Here is a 26,473-nt window from a genome sequence, read left to right as displayed (position 1 = left end):
ATAACTTACAGATAAAAAGACATGGAAGGGGGATATCAACCACTTTGAACATATGGACATTATTTGGATATCTGATTCAAACATAAAAGCAAAAATAAAAATGTTTAAGCTAATGAAACTTTCACAGTGAATGTGTATTCAATAATAGATTGAGATTGTAATTCATGTGTGTTATATTGATATTGTATTCTATTTTACAAAGAATTTTTATCTTTTACAGCTGTATGCTAAAATATATACCTGGATTTGCTCCAAAGTTTCTTGAAGGAGTTGTAAAAAGGAGTATAATTAAAATGAATTTAGCCATAAATTTATAATTGTTAAAGGTAAGTGACAGTACATGACAGTGTTTTACCATATTCATCTTGCCACTCTTATATATGCTTGAAAGTTTTCTTAATCAGAAAATGGTGATGGGAAATCCTCTGAAACGTGTCTTGATATCATAGAAAATATTAACTTTCATTGTTACAAAAAATATATATATATACATATAATATATTCAGTGTTGTGAAAATATATATACATACATATATATACATATACATGTATGTATATATATTCAGTGTTGTGAAGGTTTGATGATACTATAAAAGAAATTTGGTCTTACTTGGCTCTATTTCTCCTTTTCATTAGAGATAAAAAATAAGGGCAAATAAACAAGAAACTTTCCATGAAAAAATAGTTTTGACCTAGTGCTAATTGGAAGGGGAGTTCATCTGTTTCTGGAAGGTTATTGTTATAATAAGTGTCTCCTGTGTTTTCCTCATCAAGGATTCAGAGTCCAGAGGGAATCAATATCTCAAATTCAGAACATGAACCTTTCTTAAAGAAGAAAATAATTTCATATATATATAATTCATACATGCATAATTTCATATATATAATTCTATGTACAGAAACTTTGCCTTTATATTTTCTTAGTTTTATCTGTTTATTTCTTTCTTCTTTTATTAATCGGTCCGTTCAGTGCTATTTTGATCCAAGCAGACAGATGGCATATAGGAACCATCATTTTCAATCCAATCTAGGGATAGTCTTTGTAATTTAAGTATAATTACCTGTCAACTTCTATATAATTCTCCTTTTTGTTTGTGACAATAAATCAGTTCAACAAAAAATCATGATTATAACAGTTTATCTAATAATATATGCTTTGTCTGTTTTTATACATTTGTGTACACTTCTAGTTTTCATTTTATATACTATTTATAAACATGTAATTGTTGGATAGAGGAAACTGTATTCAAACACTAGCATAAATGGAAGAGACAGAAATTTTTCCACACTGTTATTTCATGTGGATTCTGCCAGTGAGTGATGAACCCAACTGTTAAGCCTCCAGGCTTTATTAAACCACCTGTACAATGTTTAGGTCAAGTATTTACATCTCTGCCCCTGGGAATGAGGCACCTCTCCAGAGAGTTAAACTCTCAAGAGAGGACTTGGGCAATTGGATGCTCTTCCTCTGTAATTTACCAGCCCAGCTCCCGAGACCGACCAAAAGATATTGTGCACAAGCTAAACAGAGGTCATACAGAGGTGAGTAAAGTTCAAGCAAAGGTAAACATAGAGAACATGTTCTGGAGTAAATCTTAATCAGGGGATCTTCAGGGAAGGTTATATTGTACCCAAACTGTCTACCTACATCCCAGGACTATAATCAACTAGTGGTTTCCCTTTGAAACACTGAGTGCTTGTATGTATGCACATTCAAAATAACCTCAGCTAAGTGAAGTGTTCATTTAAACTTTCTCATTAAAGTACTAAATTTGCACATGTATCTTACTCAAGAGGGGATTTTAGTTGCCTTATGGTAGAAATTATAGATGAGAGACCATTTTCAGTGAACATATTTCTAAAAATACTTTCCTGAGCACACATGTAGTTCATCAATAAGTAAATGCAATAAAATTAAGTACCATGGTGCAGCTGATATATTCACGTACTATGTGTGGAGAAAAGAAAAACCAAGCAACTGTAACAAATATATATTTAAATCTCAAGGATGATGAGATAGAAATAATAATTTACAGTTAAAGAGATCTCCAAAAGTAATCATCATTGAGTAATTCTTAAAAATATTGTACAAAAAATATTAAAAACACAGTAATATAGTGCAAGAGATAAATCTGACTTAATACCATTCTGACATGATAATTTTACAAAAATATGATCACAACTCTGTATAGTTTTTAAAATATCTTTATATTTCTAATAGGTTAATAATATTTTATCATATCACAAGAAGACAGAATATTAGTGATTATTATACTTGATATAAATTATATTTAGTGACAGCAAATCAACAATAACAGAATCCCCAACTTAGGATATCTATTATCTGTGGGTAAATCAAGCTTTATTTAGCCTAAGATGATCGCTTTGACTTGAAATTTGTTTTCTATGCAATCATTTCATATCCATCAGCATCTAGTTTTATCCTCACAACAGGACTTGAAAAGACTGTTCCTTCCTCAATCTCCTCTTGGTGATCATTGACAAGTGATGGAGGGACTTTCAGAAATCTGATAATATCTCTGGCTTCCAGCTTCAGTTTTGGTCACTAAATACACTACCATACTCTATTTTACTGGACTATCTAAATAGCCCGTGAGACAAAATATAACATTTCATACAACAAGGAAATCTAGGTACCGAGTAAAAGTTTGTGTATGAAAATGAGAATCAGAGGACAGTATGATGCCATACACATTCGTTTTTGGTTTGTACAAGACTTTACTTTGTGCATCTATTTTTAATCAAACAACTAAAAATAGGAACACAAACCTATGAATATGATCATTTATACAAGTACATTTTTTAAGTCATTCTTACATCTAACTTGTTATCCATATCTGCTAACTGACTGGCAAGTGACAAAGCAAAGGTGGCAAGATAAAATCAAACACCCTATGCTCCTTCCTAGAGATCTTTGTAAACAGAATCAATGCCTTTAGAGAAATACAGAACTCTCACGTGTTTAAGTTCAAGAACCTGAGGGATACTCTATAAGGTATTCTGAACCCAATAAGAAGGAATTGCTGAAGCAAATGCATTTAGAATAGATAAAACTTAACATTCTCTAAAAATATCCCTAGGATTTCTGTGAGAACTAGAAAATGTGAACATTTGTTTTCATCAACACATTTGGTCTGGTGACTGTAAGATAGATACCCATCGTGAGAACTGAGATGATATTTTTGATGCATATGATTATTTGTTTGTACTCTCTACCTTATATATGCCAGTTTGTTTCTGTATTCAAGGTTTCATTTTATGAAATAGTGATAATTCTGCTAATAGGACACATAATCATGACCCATTATTAACTAGTGAGTGCTAACAAGACATTTAGTCTTTATTTAGTTGCCAAGATTTGGTCAAAACTTTTGTGATTGATTTTTATATCTATTATATATAATATCTGTAACACAGTATAATATTTATATGTGTGTATGTGTCTGCTATAAAGCAAATAATGTCTAGGGCTATGTAGAATTTAGCAACACAGCTGGTGAGCCTAAAGATAAATGTCCAAACTTTATAGGAAATTTGAAATTATGAAATTTGCTTTTTTTGAACATTTGTTTTTGATAGGTTTTCTTATTGAACTCCGTCAATTAATTATGAAGCATTTATTTTAACTTTGTAACATCTTTAGGTAATAAATGGGAAATAATTTTACATTTTTATTTTATGGTTTTATTTTTTAGCATTCTGACTGCCACATGTTATTCAGTTTACAGGGCTTCTGCTGTCCACTTTTTGGGGTGTCACTTTTTTTAATTACTAATAAACCTCTCATTTTTTGTATTTAGAACATTCCAAATATTTTATCTATTAAATTTTACATAGAGGCCTCCCATGTATGATAAACTTCATTTTACATGTTAATATGAATCATATTAACAATAATTTTAATCTATTTTTAAAATCTGAATATATTCAGAATAAATGATGTGATTAATTTGGTAGGAAACTGAAAGCTAATTATTATATAAAATTGAATTACGATCCATAACAAATCTCATGTTATCGTTAAGGCACTTAGAAATTTCCTCAAGCTCATGAAGAGAGAAGATCAAATATATCATAAGATTATTTTTATAATAATAAGGCTTAAAAAATGAGGCAGCATAGCAGTGTGATATGCTATAAATTAAAATGTTAATTAAGTAATAGCCCATTAATTATACACACAGCACATACACACATTCTTTTATTGCCTCTGCATTGTCTGAGGAATGCTACATGGGTTTTGTTGTTGTTGTTGTTGTTATTTTTTGCAATATGCTATACCTGTACCTTCAAGATGGATTAAAATACTACATAAATAATAATTGTATACACACTGAAAGCCTTGAACTCTCTATGTGCCTTTGAATATTCTCTTGTGCCTTTGACTAATCACTTAATCTTGCTAGACCTCAATTTTCTTTTTTTTTTTTTTAATTTTTTTTTTCAACGTTTATTTATTTTTTGGGACAGAGAGAGACAGAGCATGAACGGGGGAGGGGCAGAGAGAGAGGGAGACACAGAATCGGAAACAAGCTCCAGGGTCCGAGCCATCAGCCCAGAGCCTGACGCGGGGCTCGAACTCACGGACCGCGAGATCGTGACCTGGCTGAAGTCGGACGTGACCTGGCTGAAGTCGGACGCTTAACCGACTGCGCCACCAAGGCGCCCCTAGACCTCAATTTTTCTATATTGAAAACTATCTACATCACAAGTTTGTTGACAATTAACTCATAACAAGCCTATAAAGTGTTTAGTATAGTACATATCAATACATGTTCAGTATAATAATATAATCATAATATTGTTAGGATTTATGATAATTATTTTATGTCACTGTCTAGACCCCATATTTTCAAAAGCCATTCTGTTCTTTTAGTATCAAAATAGGGGTCATAAAAGCTCTTTTACTGAAAATCTTTCTTAAGCCAATGTCAAAGATTTCAAATATAATTAGAATATCACTGTTTTCAATGATTGTGAAAACAGTCATACAGATGAGTAAGAGCCAAAAGTCAACTATATTGACATAAGTCATTAAATAGTGATTTGCTTTCTGCCACTGATATAATTGCTGCCCTGTGCCTAGCACTTTTCAAATATTAATTAAATTTAGGCATTAAGATAACTGTACTGCTGTTCTGTAATTTTTCCCATCTTATTCCTCCCAGCTCCTCACTGTGGATGCAAAAATAACAATTACACTTTTTTTAGGAACAATTTAGCATAAGAATAGTTGAGCCTAAAAGCCAAATGATGATTATAGCTATTCTATTCTTTAAGTGTAAATAAATTTCCTTGCTTTTCTAGGTATTAGAAAAAGATATGTGACATTTTCAAACTTGTTCAGAAACTTTAAAATTATGACTTGTATGAAAACAAAACCAATGAGTCATTGCTTAAAAGCAGTGATGCATAAGCCTTAAAAAAAGAAATTCCTCTAATTTACTGTGTATGTTAATAAATATAACACAATCCTCCATCTCCAAATTTGGCATAACATTAGCTTTTTTCCAATTAAATTCTGTTCACAAGAAAATAATATGTCATCCTTGTTTTTCTTCTCCTTTCCGCAAATAATAAAACAAACAAGCAAACAAAACAACCAGACAATGAAACTTAATTGTGTCTTAATTTCTATCTTAATTGATCATTCAATTATTCAAAACTTAATTATTTGATTTATCAACAAAAACATATTACATTTGGAAATGGGAAGTTAGACCAATTGGAGAGGTTTGGCTGTAGGCAGAGATTATTGTGAATTATAAAATGTTGGGTTTATCGTGAAAGAAATCTTAAAGAAACAAGTCACAGAGTAGCTATCAGACTCAGAGGCTATACTTCCTTTCTAGAGTAACTTCTTCCTTTAACACTGCTGACTATATTTTTAAAAGGCAAAGCATTCGTCTCAGAGTATCTCATGATAAGCTCTGTTACTAGAGTTTTCATACATTGAAAATTATATTAAGAGGGACTTAGAGTGTGACAGCATGAGGAGCTCTCTGAGCCTGCTCTCCAGAATGACTGGTGTTACTTTAAAAAAAAAAAAAAAAATTAAAGTGTCAGGAAATGGTCACAGTGACAGACAATGAAGAAATGCTAGTCAAAAAAAATCTAAAATACTATAAGAAGAGTGAGAATCTGGTATTTACCCTGAGATTTGCTCCCTCACTTGCTCGTCCATATTCAGTAAGGTAAGAGCCCTATTCCAGGTGGATGCAACCAAGAAAGCTGGCCACCTCTTCCCCTAGCCCCCGGTCAGAGGGATATATCTTCCCAGGAGGGATAGGACATGAGAATGTTTCATTATGAACCCAGCTACAGGTGCTGAGGCTAAGTTAGTTATAGGTGAATATAGACCAGAAAAATGAACAGAGGTAGGGCATCCCTTGTTCCACTCACATGAAAATTGGGGGTTGGAATTTCTACCTTGGGGACAGTACCACTGAAAATACCACTTGTCCAACTCTTAAGGTGTTGATTCCACACTGGGAGAATCCGGTAAGAAGACCTTAGGCTACCACCCTCCACCCTCCAAATCATACAGCCTTCGGTTTCTGAAGTAGCTTTGTTACTCAGAGAGAAACATACCATTGTCCCCATATCCAGCTCCAGAGATGTGGCTCAGAAGTTTTTCCTGGGTAGGGAGATGTGGAGGGAGAGAGAAGCAAGTCTTAAAAATGATAGCTTTTCATCTCTTCCCAAAGGAATTGAACTTGAAATAAAGTTCAAGCTTAAGAAATGAGCAAACACAGTGCAAGTTGTGACGAAAGGGAATTAGGAGATTACTAGGGTCATTGGGCATATAAACTAAACTGTATGCTAATTACCTTGTCTGAGGGAACCAGAGAGAGACAAGTGGGAGGAACCTAACTAGGGTCTGAAAAAAGTTTAAACGTTGATCTATGGAATTATCCCTTCCAAGGAGTTTGAATTTGATTAGTTTTGTCTGTGGATCAACTTACGAACAGCACACTGTTGAACATTATAAAGCAATTAGTTAGAAATTACTGAGGGGTGCCTGGGTGGCTCAGGCAGTTAAGCGTCGGACTTTGGCTTAGGTCATGATTTCACAGCTCGTGAGTTCGAGCCCCGCGTCGGGCTCTGCGCAGACAGCTCAGAGCCTGGAGCCTGCTTCAGATTCTGTGTCTCCCCCTCTCTCTACCCCTGCTCTGTCTCTCTCTGTCTCAAAATTAAATAAACATTAAAAGATTAAAAAAAAAAAAAGAAATTACTGGAATGTAACAGCGGGATGAGGTCAGGGAGAAAGATAGTGAAATACAGGCTTGCCAGAACCACTGCCATACCAGAGCGACTGTGGGCAAACCCAATGCCCCCATATTAGTCTGCTAGGGCTATTGTAACAAAGTACCACAAGCTAAGGGGCCCAAACAACGAAACGGTATTGTTTTACAGTTCTGGAGGCTACAAGTCCAAAATCAAGGTGTTGGGAGTGTTGGTGTCTTCTCAGGGCTATGAGAGTGAATCTGTTCCATAATTCTCAGTACTTTCTTGTTTGTTTCCTGGCAATCTTTGATGCTCCTTATCTCATAGAGGCATCGTTCCAATCTCTGACTTCATCCTGACACAGTGTTCTTCCTGTGTGCATGTCTATGTCCAAATTTCCTTTTCTTTAATCTTAACTTATTTTTGAGAGAGAGAGCACTAGGAGGGGAGGAGCAGAGAGAGAGAGGGACAGAGAAATCTGAATCAGGCTTTGCGCTGACAGGGGGACAGCCTGATGCAGGACTCGAACTCATGAACTGCAAGATCATGACCTAAGCCAAACTTGGACACTTAACTAACTGAGCTGCCCAGGTGCGTCACAATTTCCTTTTTTGATAAAGACATTAGTCATATTGGATTGGGACCAACCTTACTTCAGTACAACCTTATCTTAAATTAACTAATTAAATCTACAACACCTTTACTTCCAGAAAAAATCACATTCTGGGGCACTGGGGATTAGGACTCTTACACACAAGTTTTAGAGAGAAACAATTCAATCTCTAACAGCCCTCATGAGGAGCAACATCAAAGGTTTAAACTTTGTAAGGGGAGGACTAGGCTCCAATAAAATAACCCGGCCATTCACTAAGCAACAACAAATACAAATAATGAGTTCAAGAGGCAGAGTACTCAGAGTTGCTACAATATAGTATGTAAAGTTTCCACTTTCTAATAACAAAAAGTATAAAACATAAAAACATACAAACAACAAAAAACAGGCAAGAGAACCTGTTTATGAGAAAGAACAGATACAGGATTTAACAGAAAAGACTTCAAATTACCACTGCAAATATATTCAAGGAATAAAAGAAAATCATGATTAAAGAAGTAAAGGAAGATGTGATGACAAGGTCTCATCAAATAGAAAATATCAATAAAGAGATAGAAATTATATAAAAACAACTCCTAAATTATGGAGTAGAAAAGTATAATAATTAAAATGCAAAATTCAAGAGGGGCTCGGAGTAAATTTGAGCTGGCACAAGAAATAATTGGCAAATTTGAAGACAGAGTGATAGAAGCTATACAATCTGAAGAAGAGAGAGAAAAAAGAAAAGAAAAATGAACAGAACCTCTGAGAACTGTGAGTGTTATTAATGTAAGAAGAATGGGAGTACTAGAAGAAGAAAAGAAGAGAAATGAGCAGAAAAAATATTCAAAGACTTAATGGCTGAAAACTTCCCAAATTTATCGAAAACAATAAATTGAAGTTCGATAAAATCCAAGTAGGATAAATGCAAAGAGATCCACAAACATATCACAGGAAAAAAAAAAAGCTGAAATCAAAAACAAGGAGAAAACTCTTGAAAGCAGCAAGAGAAAGATATCTCATCACTTACAAGAGAACTCCAATAACATTATCAGCTACGTTCTCATCAGGAACAATGGAGGTCGGAGGGAAATGCAGATAACATATTATAGTCAAAGCGCTCATAAAAACAACCAACCAAGAATCCTATTTACAGCAAAGCTATCTTTCAAAAATGAAGGTGAAGTAAAAACATTACCAGATGATCAAAAATTGAGCAAATTTGTTGCTAGGAAACCCACCTTACATGAAATACTAAAGGAAGTTCTTTAGGCTAAAAACAAGTTACTAAAGACAATAATTTAAATCCACATACAAAAACAAAACAAAACAAAACAAAAAACACCAGTAAAGATAATCGTGTCATTATAAAAGACAGTATAAATGCATATATCTTCTCCTGTTCTCTCTTAATTGATTTAAGAACCAATTACATACACACACACACACACACACACACACACACACACACACACACACAGTTGGACATATAACATATAAAAATATATTTGCCAAAAACAGCACAAAGGAGACAGGTGAGATCAAATCTGTATTGGGCTAAGGAAAAGACTCCAGATGGTACTCAAATCCATAAGAACAAATAAAAAGAAACAGAAATGGTAAATCAAAAGGTTAACATAACAAAAGCTATAAAAATACACTTGCTTTCTTTTCTCCTTTAAGCTTCTTTAAATTGAAAGAATTTATATAATTCTTATATATGTATAAGAATTATATAATGTAATATTTATATTAGTAATGTTGGATTTGTGACATTTACAGATGTAATATGTAGAAAAATAATATCACAGAAAAGAAGGAAAGGGAATATATAAGAGTAACTATGTTTCACTGGAATCAAGTAGTATAAATCTGAAGCTGATATTGCTAAGGTAGTGTGTATATGGTAAGCCCTAGAGGAACCACTAAAAAAGTAACTAAAAATATGTAGTGAACAAAATCATTAAGAAATATACATGCAACATTAAAAAAATATCCACTTAAGGCAAAAGAAAACATTAAACAAGGAATAGAGGAACAAAAAGGTATAAGAAATGTGGAATATAAACAGTAACTGGCAGCCACAAATCCAACTGCATTAGTAATAATTTTTCTTTTAATTTTTATTTAATTTTTTAGAATGTTTATTTATTTATTTTGAGAGAGAGACAGAGACAGAGAGAGCAAGCAGGGGAGGGGCAGAGACAGAGAAGGGAGAGAATCCCAAGCAGGCTCCCAGCTCTCAGTACAGAGCCCCATACAGAGCTTGAACCCACAAACTGTGGGATCTCACTAACCATGAAATCATGACCTGAGCCAAAATTGAAAGTCAGACTTTTAATAGACTGAGTCACCCGGGTTCCCCATTAATGTCTTTTTAATGTTTATTTATTTATTTTCAGAGAGGGAGAGATTGAGAAAGAGAATGAGTGTGTAAGCAAGTGGGGGTGCGGCAGAGAGAGAGGGAGAGAGAGAATCTTAAGCAGGCTCCACACTGTCACCTCAGAGCCCAGAGCAAGGCTCCATCCCATGAAGCAAACTGTGAGATCATGACCTGTGCTGAAATTAGGTGTGGGATGTTCAACCCAGTGAGCCACTCATGTGTCCCTGCATTAGTAATAATGTTAAATGTGACTATATTAAACCATCCAGCCAAAAATAAAGAAATGCAAGACTGGATAAAAAACAAAAACAAACAAAACAAAACAAAACCACAAACAAAAACAAACAAGATCTAACTATTTGCTCATGATCCAGCTATTTAGGTTAAGAAGTAACACAAAATATGTTCTCCAACCACAATGGAATGAAACTATAATTCAACAGCAGAAAAAAATTAAGATATTTGCAAATATGTGCAAACACACTACACAATAACCAATAGGTCAAAGAAGAAATCAAATGGGAAATAAAATGGGAAATGAGATACATGGAAATGAGAGGCTATGTAGCAAAACTCGAGATGCAGATAAAACAGAGTTTAGAGTGAAATTTAAGACTATAAATGTCTATATTAAGAAAGAAGAAAGATATCAGATAAATAACCCAGACTTAAGATTAGAGCAGAAATTAATGAAATAGTAGAAAAACAATAAAGAAGATCAGTAAAAGTAAAAGCTGATTCTTTGAAAATATCAACCAAATAGAGAAAACTTTAGCTTGATTGGCCAGAGAGATGGAGAAAGAGAAATAAAAGAGGGGATATTACTACTGACCTTAGAGGAATAATATGTATTATAAAGGAATTCTATGAAAAATTATATGTCAATTAACTGGATAGATTAGATGAAATGAAAACAAATTTTTAGAAAGACACAAACTATGAAAAGAAGAAATAGACAATCTAGTTAAACTATATTAAGTGAAGGCACTTAATTAATAATCAAAACACAACCCACAAAGAAAGCCCAGGTCTACAAGCCTGCACTATTGAATTCTCCTAAACATTTTAAAATAGAAATAACACCAAACATTCACATACTCTCCAATGGAAGAGTAGGGAATACTTCCCAACTCACTGTAAGAATCTATTCCCTGATACCTAAACCAAAGACATCACAAGAAAAGAAAACTAAGGACCAATATCTCTTTAAAAATATGGGCACAAAAATCATCAACAAAATATTAACAAAATGAATCAAGCAACCAAATGGAATCTGTCCCACATATACAAAGTTGTTTAACATCAAGCATTACTTAATGTAATATGTCAATTAAGGGGTGCCTGGGTGGCTCAGTTGGTTGTGTCCGACTTTGGCTCAGTTCATGATCTCACAGTCCGCGGGTTTGAGCCCCGCCTCGGGCTCTGTGCTGACAGCCAAGAGCATGGAGTCTGCTTGGAATTCTGTGTCTCCCTCTCTCTCTGCCCCTCCCCCACACACGCTCTGTCTCTCTCTCTGTCAAAATAAATAAACATTAAAAAAGATTAAAAAAATGTAATATGCCAATTAAAATTTTAAAACAAGATTATCTCAATAGAGAAAAAGCATTTGGTCAAATCCAACACACTTTCATAATAAAATATTGAATAAACTGTCACAGACTATGAGTCTGGATTTCTCTCTTGTCCAACAAAAGCGTGGATACAGAATTGAATATGAGAGAGGCTAATGTCCAGGAGAAGACAAGAGCCCCAAACAGGGTTTTTTTCTCCATATTTATTGAACTCACAAGATATTACCCACGTGGTGAATGTGAAGAAAGCACAAGATATTACTCATAGGGTGAACATGAAGAAAACACAAGATATTATCCACGTGGTGAATGTGAAGAAAACAAGATCTTACACACATAAACGTGGAGAAAGCAATCAGATAGTAATCATTAACTTGTATGTGTAAGAAGCAATGGGTCTAGGGGGCAAGTGGAGTTTGTGATATTGGCATCAGATGGAAAGCAATTTTCTGCAGTGATATAACAACTTATTCGTGATCCCATTAGGATAGCTCGCTACCTAACCTCGGGTGCTTTCACCCTCTGGTGGTGGCTTTGTGCCCTAAGCTTTTTTTCTAACCCATTTATGTAAATAGAACCTATTTCCCCCACAAAAACTAGAAACTGCAGGGAACCTCCTCACCCTGATAAAAGACATCAATGAAAAAGCCACAGCTAATGTTATATTTAATGGTAAAAGATTGGATACTCTCCCCAGAAAATCATGAAAAAGACTAGAATGTCTTTTCTCATCATTGCTGTTTAACTTTGTACTAAAGGCTCTAGCCAGGAGAATTAGTGAAGAAAAAAAGAAAAAAACATCCATTTTGGTGTAAAACTACTTTCACAGATGAATGGTTTTCTCTTATTCTGCACAGATGATATGATTTTTATATAGAAAATCGTAAAGAATCCACCAAGAAACCCACCAGAAATAATACATGAGTTTAGTAAGGTTGCAGGACACAACATAAACATACAAAATTGAATTGTATTTCTGCGTACTTATAATGAACAACCAAAACTGAAATTTAAGAAAACAATTCCATTCACAATCACATCAGAAAGAATAAAATATTTAGAAATAAGTAGAACAAAATTTATACTATAAAAGCTACAAAACATTATCAAGAAATTAAAGGGGATATAAATAATCTCAAACATCTGGGCAAACATCTGATGCTAATAGATCAAAAGATTTAATATTGTTAATATGGCAAGATTCCCTAAATTGGTCTGTGGATTCAACCCCATCCTTCTCAGAATGCCAGATGGCTTATTTGTAGATTCAACAAGTAGATTCTAAAATTTGTATGAAATTGCAATGATTAAAATAATGAAAAAAAATTAAAAGAAAAAGGTAGGACTCACACTTTCTGATTCCAAACATAATAGAAAGCAACAGAAATCAAGAGTTGGTAATGTCATAAAGATAGATGTATATAGTTCAAAGGAATAATATTGATAGTTCAGTAATAAACCCATGTGTCTATGGTCAACTGATTTTTATAAGAGTGCCAAGGACATTCAATGGGGAAGGAGTAACCTTTAACGACTAGATAGGTACATGCGAAAAAAAAAAAAAAAGAATTGAACCCTTACTTCATACAAAAATTAACTGAAAATGGATCTATGACCTAGAAGTAATAACATATAAAACTCTTAGAAGATACAAGGAAGAATCTTTCATGACCTCAGATTTGGCAGTGGATTCCTAGATGAACAACCAAAGAAAAATATAGATAAATTGAATTTCATCAACTTTGAAAAGGCTTTGTACTTCTACAGACTCTAACAAGAAAGTAAAAGGCAACCCACAGAATGGGAGAAAATATTTTTATATATTTATATCTGATAAGTATCTGATTTATATCTGGAATGTTATCTAGACTATATATTATTTAATATAAACCCAAACTCATAAAAAGTGAAACAAACTAATAAAATATTAACAAACATTTATAGTAAACATTTTCCCAAAAAAAGATATACAAAAGGCCAGTGATTCATAAAAGGATCTTGACATCATAAGTCAAGAGGGAGGGAAATGCATATCAAAACCAAAATAGGATAACTCTTCCCACCCAGTAGGATGGTATATACACAGAAGTGAAAACACATGTCCACACAAAAACTGTGTATGAATGTTTAGATTAGCATTATTCATAATATCCAAAAGTTGGAAACACTCCAAATATCTATTAACTGTTGAATAAATAAACAAAAAAGTGGTATATACATATGATAGAATAATATGCAGCCATAAAAAAAGAGTGTAATGACACATTCTATAACACAGATGAGCCTTAAAAATATTATGCCAATTGAAAGCAGCCAGTTTCAAAAGAATACATATTATATGATTCCAATTAATGAAATCTCTATAATATGCAAATCTATAGAGACATAATCCATATTAGTGATTGCTTAGTTTTGGGGGGATAAAACAGTAGTATTAAATGGGTGGAATTTAGTACTGAGGTAGTGAATATGTTCAATAACTGGTGATGGTTCCACATTTCTTTGAAAATACTAAAATACATTGACAAGTGCCCTACTTTAAATAGGTGAATTTCAACAAAAAAATAAATGGGTGAATTTAATGCTGTGTAAGTTATCTCTCAATATAACTTTTTAGAAAACAAAAACTATATAAACTTTTTTGGTAGATTCATTTATTGGCTGATAACCATATTTATATTTATATTTATTTCATTATACCTTTATTATTTTTCTAATGATAGATACCCTGTTTATATTTTCTGTCCCCAACACTTCTACTCTGTTAAGCATAATTTCTGCATAAGTTTCTTCTTCTTCAAAAAATATCTAGCAGTAATATTGTTGCATATTTGTTAAGAAAGTAGTTAGGGAGGGGGGCAACTGGTGTCTCAGTTGGTTGAGAGCCTGACTTCAGTTCAGGTCATGAGCTCCTGGCTCATGAGTTCAAGCTCCATATCTGGCTCACTGCTGTCAGCCTGTCAGTGCAGAGCCTGCTTAGGATCCTCTGTCCCCTTTTCTCTGCCCATTCCCCACTTGCACTCTCCCAAAATAAATATTAAAAAAAGAAAGAAAGTAGTCAGGAAGGGAACTTACATCCTCAAATATCCAACACAGTAATACTAGGTTGTATTCTAGTTACACCTTTGCCATTTACCATTTATTATCTTTGCTATGTCATTTATCCTTTCTAAAACTCAGTATCTATAAAGTTAATACAGATTTTTATCTTCATGGATTTATTTTGATGATGAATGAGACAATACATGTTTATGACTTCACCTTGGGTCTAGCATATAATATAAACTTTGTCTACTCACGTTGTGCTTTCAATACCAATGATGTGGCAGCCATCTTTATGCACAGATGTGATTAGGTAGATAGGGGTACATAGAAAGGATAATCCTGTATCCTTCTTTCTTTTGTTTGCTTTGGGTTTTTTTGTTTTGTTTTGTTTGGCAAAATTAAATGGCTTTTTAAATCCTAACTTTAATTCTAAATTTTTACTATTCATCTATTGCTAATAATGATTAGTCATGCATTTTAGCTTTTTTGAATAACAAACTGAGTAATTTAATATATTTGAAGATAAAAATTAGAAAATGTAGGGACGCCTGAGTGGGTCAGTTGGTTGAGTGTCCAACTCTTGATTTTGGCTCAGGTCATGATCCCAGGGTCCTAGGATTGAGCCCCAGGACCCAGATTCCCCCTGCCCCTCTCCCCTAATCATGCTCTTTCTGTGTCAAAATATAAATAAATAAATAAATAAATAAATAAATAAATAAATAAAGTAAAAAGAAAGAAAATATTGTGGTTGTCAAGGGCTGGGGGGAATGGGAAGTTACTTATCAACAGGCATAATGTTTCAGTTAAGCAGGCTGAGAAAGCTCTTGAGAACAGTACAATACTGTATCTCTAGAAAACGATAATGTACAGTTGATTTCAGAGTTGATTTCATGTTGTCTTTACCACAGTAAAATCATTTATTTTAAAAAATTTAAGGCCACATGTTAATTTCTCTTATATGCTTAACACCTAAACCTTAAACATTATTTCTCAAATACTAGATTTTCTTTCTGTTATGAGAAAAATATTGCCTTAACCTTTGAAGTTACTAGATTTTGCTACTCAAGTAATTTATTTTCCTTATGGAAAAAACACGTATGTATATTTGTCATGGATTTCCTTGATAGTAACGCATTTCGTAAAATCTCAGTAATTTATAGGCACTGATGGGTAAACCAGTATGAATTAAAAGGAAAAAACACCAATTATCTTTAAGCCTTGTTGGACCTGCTGTAATGAACAGATGTGGATCTTCGGTCCTTAAAAATATATTATACTTTACAGGCTAACTATCTTTTTGATCATGTAGTAACTTGCTATTAATTTACTTAGAAAGCTTTTATTCTTCTTAGATCGTAGACAGGTGAACTTCTACATTCAGCTCAGGTTAAATAAGACAAATTTAGCTCAGGTTAAATAAGACAAATTCTGAATTTCTAGAGTTTACATATTAGTGCTCCATCGAATATAATCTATTTTGTTCCCTTTTGTTTGTCTAACACTGGATTGAGGTTTCATAGTTTCAAATTTTAACACATTCATCTATAACTTGTCTCAACGCAGTAGGAGGGCAATTTTGTTTTATTATATCCCTCTTGACTTCTTGTCTTAGATTCCTCTCCTCCTCTCAATAAATATTAGTTGATGGTAATACCACTGTTAAAGAGCTCTCAAATGGCAACATTCTTTATCCTGTAATATTAATGGGGCAGATCAGAACTATGACACATAACTCAGACTTTTTATTTCAGCAATTTTCTATTCTATTTACTTTAACTGGCACCCCTAGAGTTACAGTGCTTTATTGGCTTAGTTTAAATGTGCAATTGTTACTTATGGGTTAAGCAGGTAGGCTGATTGCATTAATAAAAATTGATAAGTAGGCAGGTTATCCTTCCTAATTTATTTCCATGGCAACAGACAAGCAACCGAGCCTTGTTTCTCAAGAGCAGAATGCTAATAATCAAATGTGCCTTACCCAGATGAATATATAACCCAGTTTACTAATATAAATGTCTCGACATTGTGTATATTATTGAAGAGAAATACACATTAATTCTGCATCTGAGTTACATGATGGATATGCTCAGGAGAATGGAAAAAATGAGAAAGTTCCTCTGAAACATCAAAATTGTTCATTAAAGTAATGTATTTTAAATAGTGTGTACAGTGAACAATTTAATTCTCTGACACTTGCATTGTTTATTTTGGGAGGTCTTGATATTGCAGAAAAACATAGCAATGCATAGTTATTTTGACATCTCAGAAAATAATGGGTCCTGCACAAGAGTTCAATTAAACAATAATCCCTGGGAAAAATGGTCATTACTAGCAGTTAATGATTGGTTTGTTAGTTAATGGCCCAAGGCAAAGCTGAGGGCGGTTAAGACTCTAACAAACGAGTTGTGAATTGTAGCAATGGCTTGTGAATTGTAGCAGTGAGGGATTCTAAAGGATTTTTCCCCTGGTTATAAACCACCATTAATGGTTTATGATAGCAATAATGTGCTTTTTAAGACTGATTATAGCATAGGACAGTCTCTGAAACAACTGATATTTCTAGTAAATTGACAATTGATTTTCTTCTGATATTTCCAGATACTATAAATTTTCAGGTGTGATTTTTTTTTGCTTTAGAATATAGGCATCTATACTATACAACCACATCATTCATTTGTTCAAAATAGATGCAGTGTTGGCCAAGCTACAAATAATAGCATTCCCCTTTTGCAGTTTTCTTGGCTAAAAATATTGTGTGAGTTTCTTTTAGTGATAATTGTGTATTTTCTTTAGGTTCCTTGGCTGGCAAGTTTTAACCTGTGATATTAGTTTAACTTTATCTTGAAATGAGATCACCCACACAGAATTTTTACTTAAAAGGCTTTAAGACTATGGAACGGGCTCTTGAATCCCTACACCTCCATAGCTCCCATAGAGGGAAAATGCCATTGGCTCTCCTGGCCCGCAACCATGTCCTCATGTGTTCACGAGTAATTTAACAGAATAAATGTGCTATAATCAGAATTTCTTTACCTAACATCAGCGATATCTTATCGCTTCCCTATTTTAATCCACAGGAAATTAGACTTCATTAGTCTGGGTACTTGCCTCACAAAACTACTTGTAATGAAACTATAATAGCTTCTGGGATGCAGGAAGGCTTCATCTGCTCTTAGAAATAAGACTTTGTATTCAGCTTCAATTAAGTCTGAGTCTGCATAACTGACAACCACAACTGGTCAACTGGTGAACTGATGGTGGGGGGAATCAATGAAACTTATAATTTGGCTCCTGAGATATATTTTAAAAAAACTTAATTGGTTTCTTTTAAAATTAGTTTTTTAATTTGTTGAATTCACATTTTGTAGGTATCAGCTAGAATCTGGAATTGCCTTCAATCAGAGAGGTCATGTAGTCTAATTCTACACACATACAGTAGGCATGTATTACCAAACTAAATTATTTGATTAAATTTTTCCTATAAACCACAGTATCTTCTTAAGGTATTCTGCCACTTACATATGGGGATTTGCTTTTGTTCAAAGAATATCTTGTGGAAGAATGTATTTTCATCCAAAACAACAAAACAAAAATCCTCTCTCTCTCCCTCTCTCCTTCTCTTCCCCCTGCCCCCCCCGCCCCCACAGCCCTCCTCCGTTACTCCAACCATTTCTCTCATCCAACAACAATCACTTCATGAGAGTTAGTTAACTTTACAAGAGTAAAATGTGAATGTCACAGTCTAAATTGCCTATGCAATGTCACACAGGTATAATTAGCAGATCTGGGATTTAAAACAATTAGTCTGGGTGTTGTGAATTCACGTCATATATTTATACAACAACAAAAAAATCAGAGGAAAAAATAATAGCAAACATGATCCTGAACACAATAAAAATCTGGTAAAAAACATTAGTTAATATTAACTAATAATAGCTGTTTGTTATTAATTAATAGTAATTAATAATTTTAATAATAAACAGCTATTATTAACAGCTTAAGGATAATACTTTAAGATTCAGAACAAGTGATTATGTTATTAAAAGAATACTCACTGTTCAAATATATCAGTATTAAAACTTTTTCCCCCTGTGAATAATTTTATTTTATGAATAGTCGAAAGACAGTAAGAATCTCTAAATGCTTGTGACACATTTTAACTTCAGTATAACACAGAGAGCAATTAAGACCCAATAAATCTGGCTCTTACCTTAGGTCACAACAGGCTCGGGGTGGGAGGGGGGGTCATGCAATTCATACATACATACAGAGGTGAAGCTTTGGGTACTTGAGGAATCATTAATGTATGCTCTATGTTCCAATCTTATTCCTATTCACTAAACCAAGCCATTATACGTTGGTATTTTTGTTTCTTAGTAATAATGCATATTTGTGTTCAGAAGAAACAAAATGCTTGACATTAGATAAAGAATTGATGATACGTAAATAATGACTATTAGCCCAATAAAGACGTGCTGTCAGCAGAATATCTTCTATGTCTTTCTAAGTTAATTGGGAATGCAATGCAGTGTGTACATTATGTTGCTCCAATTAATTCAAATCATTCCTAATTGGGATCTCTTAAATAACTCCCTCCTGGGTCTAGAGAGGAAATTGAATCAAGCATTAAATCAGGAAGCCATCTCTATCTTTAAATATATTGTTATTCATAATCAAATATGTTGATGCTGATGTTACCAAAGATTAAGGCAAATTTCTTTCCCTGCACTTTATTAGTAAAGGGGTTCAGGTTAGTTAAAATCATGATTAACTGGAATAAATCCCACCTGATTAAGGTATATTATCATTTCATTGTATTGTTGAATTCAGTTAGCAAATTTTTTTTGAGGATTTTTGCATCTATATTCATCAGAGATATTTGAAAATCAATGAAAACTATATGCCACATTAACAAATCAAAGGATAAAAATCTTATGATCATCTCAATAGATGCAAAAATGCATTTGACAAGATTCAATATCCATTTATGTTAAAAACTTAACAAAGTGGGTATAGAAGAAACACACCTCAATATAATAAGGCCATATTTGACAAACCCAGAGTTAACATCATACTTCATGGTAGAGAGCTGAAAGCTTTTCCGCTAAGATTAGAACAAAACAAAGAGGTACACTCTCACCACTTTATTCAAGATGGTATTGGAAGTCCTAGCCACAGTAATTAGGCAAGAAAAAAAGATAGAAGTTACTCAAGTTGGAAAGGAAGAAACAAACTGTCACTATTTGCAGATGACATGACACAATATATAAAAGCCCTACAGATTCCACCAAAAAACTATTAGAACTAATAAATACCTGCAGTAAAATCACAGGTTACAAAATTAGCATACAGAAATCAGTTGCATTTATATACACTAATAACAAGCGGTTAGAAAAAATTAAGAAAACATTTCCATTTATAATTACATCAACAAGAATAAAATATCTAGGAATAAATTTAACCAGGGAAGTGAAAGACACTGTACATTGAAAACTTAAGATGTTGATGAAAGAAATTGAAGATGATGTAAATAAATGGAAAGATATTCCACGTTCATGGATTGGGAGAATTAATACTGCTAAAATATCCATAGTATCAAAAAAAAAAATCTACAGATTCAACGCGATTCCCATCAAAGTACCAATGGCATTTTTCACAGAACTATAATAAAGAATTCTAAAATTTGTATAGAACTGCAAAAGACCTTGAATAGCAAAGGCATTTCCCAAGAAAGAAAAACGAAGCTGGAAGTATCACACTCCATGATTTTAAACTATACTATAATGCTAGAGTGATCAAAATAGTATGGTACTGGCATGAAAAAAGACACATAGATCAATAAAATAGAAGGTGGGGCGCCTGGGTGGCGCAGTCGGTTAAGCGTCCGACTTTAGCCAGGTCACGATCTCGCGGTCTGTGAGTTCGAGCCCCGCGTCAGGCTCTGGGCTGATGGCTCAGAGCCTGGAGCCTGTTTCCGATTCTGTGTCTCCCTATCTCTCTGCCCCTCCCCCGTTCATGCTCTGTCTCTCTCTGTCCCCCCCAAAAAATAAATAAACGTTGAAAAAAAAATTAAAAAAAAAATAGAATGTAAAGCCTAGAAATCAACCCATGCTTATATGGTCAATTGACTTATGAAAAAGGAGGCAAAAATATACAATGGGGAAAAAACAGTCTTTTCAAAAGAATGAAACTGAACTATTATCTTATACCATATACAAAAACAAATTCAAAACGGATTAAAGATTTGGATGTAAGACCTGAAACCATAAAGCTCCTAGAAGAAAATCTAAGCAATAAGCTCTTTGACATTGACCTTCACAATAGTTTCTTGGACCAATCTCCTCAGACAATGGCAACAAAAACTACAATAAACAAATGGGATTACATCAAGTTAAAAAGCTTTTCCATAGTGAAAGTCACCATCCTCAAAATGAAAAGGCAACCTACAGAATGGAAGAAGATATTTGCAAATCATGATCCATTAAGGGGATAATATTTAAATGTAAATAACTTACACATCTTAATAACAACAAAAAAAATAACCTGATTAAAAAAAAAATGGACAGAGGACTTGAATAGACATTTCCCAAAGAAGATATACAGATAGTCAGCAGGCACAAAAAATAATCATCAAGGAAATGCAAATCAAAATCACAATCAGATATTACCCTACACCTGTCAGTTTGGGTAGTATCAAAAAGACAAAAACAACAAATGTTGGAGAGGATGTGGAGAAGAGGGAACCTTCGTACACTGTAGGTGTGAATATAAATTGGTGCAGACACTATGGAAAACAGTATGGAAGTTTCTTAAAAAATTACAGCTAGAACCACCATTTGATCCAACAATTCCATTTCTGGGTATTTATACAAAGAAAACAAGAACACTAATTTGAAGAGATATATTCACCCCTATGTTCATTGCAGTATTTTTACAATATCCAAGATATGGAAGCAACCTAAATGTCCATCGATAGAAGAATAAAGAAGAGGAATGAAAGATTACTCACCCATAAAACAGAATGAAATCTTGTTGTTTGTGACAACATGAATGGATCTAGAGAATATTATGCCAAATGAAATAAGTCAGACAAGAAAAATACCAATTGATTTCTTTTATACTTGAATTTTAAAAAGGAAAACAAATGAAGAAAACAGAATGATACTCAGAGATACAGGAAACAGACAGTTGGTTATCAGATGGGGAGGCATTGGGGGATCAATGAAAAAGATGAAGGGGATTAAGAGATACAAACTTCCAGTTATAAAATAAATAAGTCACAGAGATGTACTGTATAGCATAGGGAATGTAGTCAATAATACTGTAATGATTTTGTATAGTGACAGATGGTGACTGACATCGTGAGGATCATTTCATAATGTGTAAAATACCAAATTGCTATGACATACACCTGAAACTAATACAATATTATATGTCAATTATACTTCCATTGAAAAAAAGGAAAATTATGGTGAATAGATACTGGTAAAACAATGAAATATTAAATGCATATTCATTTCTTTGGGTAACTGGAATTACTTGAAATATGTATGGAAGAACATCACTGATTGCAATACAAACCTAGAGACAGTAGAACCTGATTTAGCTATGTGAGTTACAATAGAACTCATTACTGTGAATGACGATGTTGAGACAATACTAGTGGCAAAATATGTAATGAGAAAGAAGGTTTAATGTTAAAATAATAATCATATGAAGAAAATGAGCAGTCATTTTAACTGGGCAACCACAGTGGAAGGAAACAAATAAACAAGTTTCCATATCCCATGATGGGGAGCATTCCTCATCTATCATCCAGAGAACACCTAGGAAATTAAATTACCTTCAATGTACCGTGTTTTCAGAAGGTACTGAGAAAGGTAAAGGCTTTGAAATTGATGTCATAAGAGAAAGGATGCAGGCCTATAATTGCTTAGTGTAAAATATAGAAGTTTAAGTTAGGATAACCATTTTCAAATATTTTAATATTTATGATTTGGAAGAAGAATTATACTTACACTGTTCTTTCCTACTGATTTCTCCCCTGCACTGTCTTGGGTGCTAGGAGCTTGTCCTGCTGGAAGAGAGGTTTGAAGAGTCCAGAGTCAGATTGGAGAATTTAACCAGAGATAATACAGAATGGCCATTATTCCACCATAGCTGGAATTACGGAGTTATAAAATATGGAGCTATAAAATAATGGAATTATTCCAGCATAGTTGGAAGTCTAGGGATATGCTAAAATTACTCCCATCATCCTTGGGTGAGGAAGAAGTGGGTAAACCAAGTCAGTGTAGATAAAGCTTCAACCAAATTTGTTTGTAAATACAGTCAAGGCTCTTCTGCTTTTACCAGTTAAACTTTGTTGCTAGTCATTTTCTCTGGGCTCAATTTCTTAGGTATATAATTGTATTTTGTAGGGATTTCATAATGATTGTATTTATGCCATGCCATGCCTATTTGAGTTGGCTCAATGGGTATCCCATGAGATCTTGTTGAAGACCTGAATCTAAGAGACTAAACACATGTGACAATGCATTTATACATCTAAGGGTATGCAGAGTCTTTCTAGCTTTTCATCAGAACTGTGTTCTCTTCTAATTATGCACACAAATAATCTATATTTCCCAGCATCCCTTGAAGTCAGATGTGACATGTGACTGAGTTCTAGTCAATAGAAAGATAGGAGAAGTAATGTGCGCCACTCTTAGGCCAAGACCATAGATCCTTTGCATATTATCACCTTTGCTTTTTTTTTCCACTCTGGCTAGATATGAGGGGGGTAATTTGGAAACTAAGTGTCAAAGATAGGTTGAGTCTCAAGATGAAAAGAGCCATTTGGAGAACAGCTTGTTGATGATCAATGTTGACTTATGAATTGATGTGGGCAAGAATTAAAGTTCTAATTTATTAAGTCACTGAGGTTTTGAGGTTTATTAATTACTGTAGCTGGTTTTATTCTAATATGAAAATTAGGAAGGATGTGCTATTGCTAACTGTAACCTAAATTATAATATTGATCTAATCACTCAGGTACAGATTACATACAAATTCATACTGGAGGATGGAAAGATGAAGTCCCATTTTACATAGTGGCAAAGTATTTGGTAATATGTAACTTTCTATGACTTTTACATCCAACCATGTGCATGCTGAGCCTGTAGGTCTCAGCACTGAATGCAGAGTTAGAGTTAGGATGAAATATGTATGTCATACCATTTAATAGAATTTCTACCATACACATACAATAGAAGTTAATAACCTCTAGAGCATAGCTAATAATAAAATATAGTAAAATAATTAATATGGGATGAGTTTTAATTATTAATTACTTTTGTTTTAATATAATTTATTTAATTATAAGTGTACAATTTCTGATTTCATAATGACTGTGATTAGCAATTGGTGCACACAATTCCTGAAAAGTTACTAATTGACTCCTTGATCTGGTATGAACCAGTTCTAGCACATAACTATCAAAGGTTGACTTCATTAGAATAATAAATGAGTTTCATGTTTTAAACCACTGGCAGGGGTGCCTGGTAGGCTAAGCTTCAGACTCTTGAATTTGGCTCACGGCTCAGGTCATCATGATCCCAGCATCATGGGATCGAGCCCTGCAATAGCCTTCTCACTGAGCATGAAGCCTGCTTAAGATTCTCTCTCTTCTCTCTCTCTGCCCCTCCCTCTCTCACATGTGAGTGCTCTCTCTCTCTTCCTAAAAAATATATGTATGTATATGCACACACACATACATATACATATATAAACATATATATATATACACACACATATATATACACACCATTGACATATGGTATATATATATATGTATGTATATGTATGTATATATATGTATGTATATATATATACATACACACACACACACACACACACACACAAACACACACACACCATTGAAATATGGGATTTATCTGTGACTTCAATTAGCATTGACCTTACTAAAGCACAGGGCTGTATCCTTTATTCAGAAATGGCTTGTGCCTTCAATTTATACATTGCTCCTCTGGATGATAGGGAGCCCCTTTATAATGCCTCCACTCTCTGAGACCCAAAGAGCTTATCCTGGTGGGCGGTGTTTCCCTGGGCTCCAGCAGGGACCCTCTCACTGATGTAATGTATGTGTGTTTTGAGGGTAGAAGTGTGATTGTAGAAATCTAACTAGTAGTAAAATCAACATCCAGTAGTACAGAGTTATAATGTTTTTATTATCACAAAGGAACAGCACCATAAAGCTTAAATTCTTTGAGTACTATGCACATGCATAAATCAGGGGCAGCTGGAGTAACCTCAGAGCAAGTAGAAAGCGGATATACGTGCCTAAATCATTCATGATATACGTGCCTAAATCATTCATGTTTAGTAATATGCATACTGCTACATCGAACAATGTAGCTAGCTTGACATGGTCATTGGAAATCTCTGTATTAAATTTTGAGGCTCAAATCAAAAAACCTTCAAGCTGAAATTTGTGTGCCTCTGGCCCTTTAAGTCCTGGCCAAAACAAAACAAAACAAAACAGCAACAAAAAACAAACAAACAAACAAACAAAAAACACTTATCTGTAAATCACAGTCAAGCAGATCATAAAACCAAGCCACACAAAGGAGCAGAAATTCTAGGTTACTTCCTCGCCGAGTTTATTTTGTCCTTGCCTCTGTCTTCCTTCAGTTTAAAACTCCTCATCTGACTCGCCTATACCTCCCAAAGTAGAGTAATGTTATCCATTGCTTTCTGTTTGTCTTTTGGTTTCTCTTTATGTAACTAACTACTGGAAAAGGATGGCCTAAGAATGGAGCTCCTACCTTCTACCCACCTCTCATAGGATTGATGCCCAGGCCTATTATTATTGGAGGTTTGTACTTTTTCCACTGACAGTTCCTGTTGACATATTCTCTGACATATGTACTGATTCTTTGGGGTATTTCTTGTTGACATCTGGACAGACAGATAAAACATTTTAATTGCCAAATCTCTCATATATGTACCCCTTAAAGTTTGAGAAAACACCCTTCAGTTTTTTTTTTAACTAGTTTCTATATCGGTGCTAACTTCCATTTTGGTATTTGGCAAAGAAAATTTTCTAAAAAAATTATGATTTATCCAGTTGTAGACAGATAATGCTAAATTGGGTATCAATCCCTGCGTGCAATATAGAATATATCTCTCCTTCAGAACCTCTGTGCCCCTAGGAATATATTTTTGATACATTTTGTTTCACATTTCTCATTTTAGCTCACAAATTAGCCATTATAGTAAGGGTACCCTCTTGGAGCAGAGAGAACTGAGTTATGAGAATGTTATCTCAATAACCATGAATGATTACAACTACTGAATATGAAGGTCCTCTCCCCTGAACCCCCTGTAGGAATATGTAGCTTGCATGTACAACCAGGATAGCAGATAATGAAAAGCACATCATTTCCCGGAGATAAATGTCGTATGTTCACAGGTCTGGATTGCAACAGTATTGTACCACCTGCTTCTGAGGGCACATGTTCAAAACAAAACAGCTAAAAGGATCCACACACTAGTTTCTTCCTGGAGCCACTTTAAGGCCATCTGCTTCCTGAAAAATGATGCTTCCTTGTCAGCACCAGAGCTCTTATTGTC

The sequence above is a fragment of the Herpailurus yagouaroundi genome, unplaced genomic scaffold (genome assembly GCF_014898765.1).
Source record: "Herpailurus yagouaroundi ecotype Mexico unplaced genomic scaffold, PumYag 198, whole genome shotgun sequence".
Lineage (NCBI taxonomy): Eukaryota > Metazoa > Chordata > Mammalia > Carnivora > Felidae > Herpailurus > Herpailurus yagouaroundi.
The sequence above is the reverse complement of the archived record's forward strand: the minus strand, read 5'-3'. Positions refer to the sequence as shown.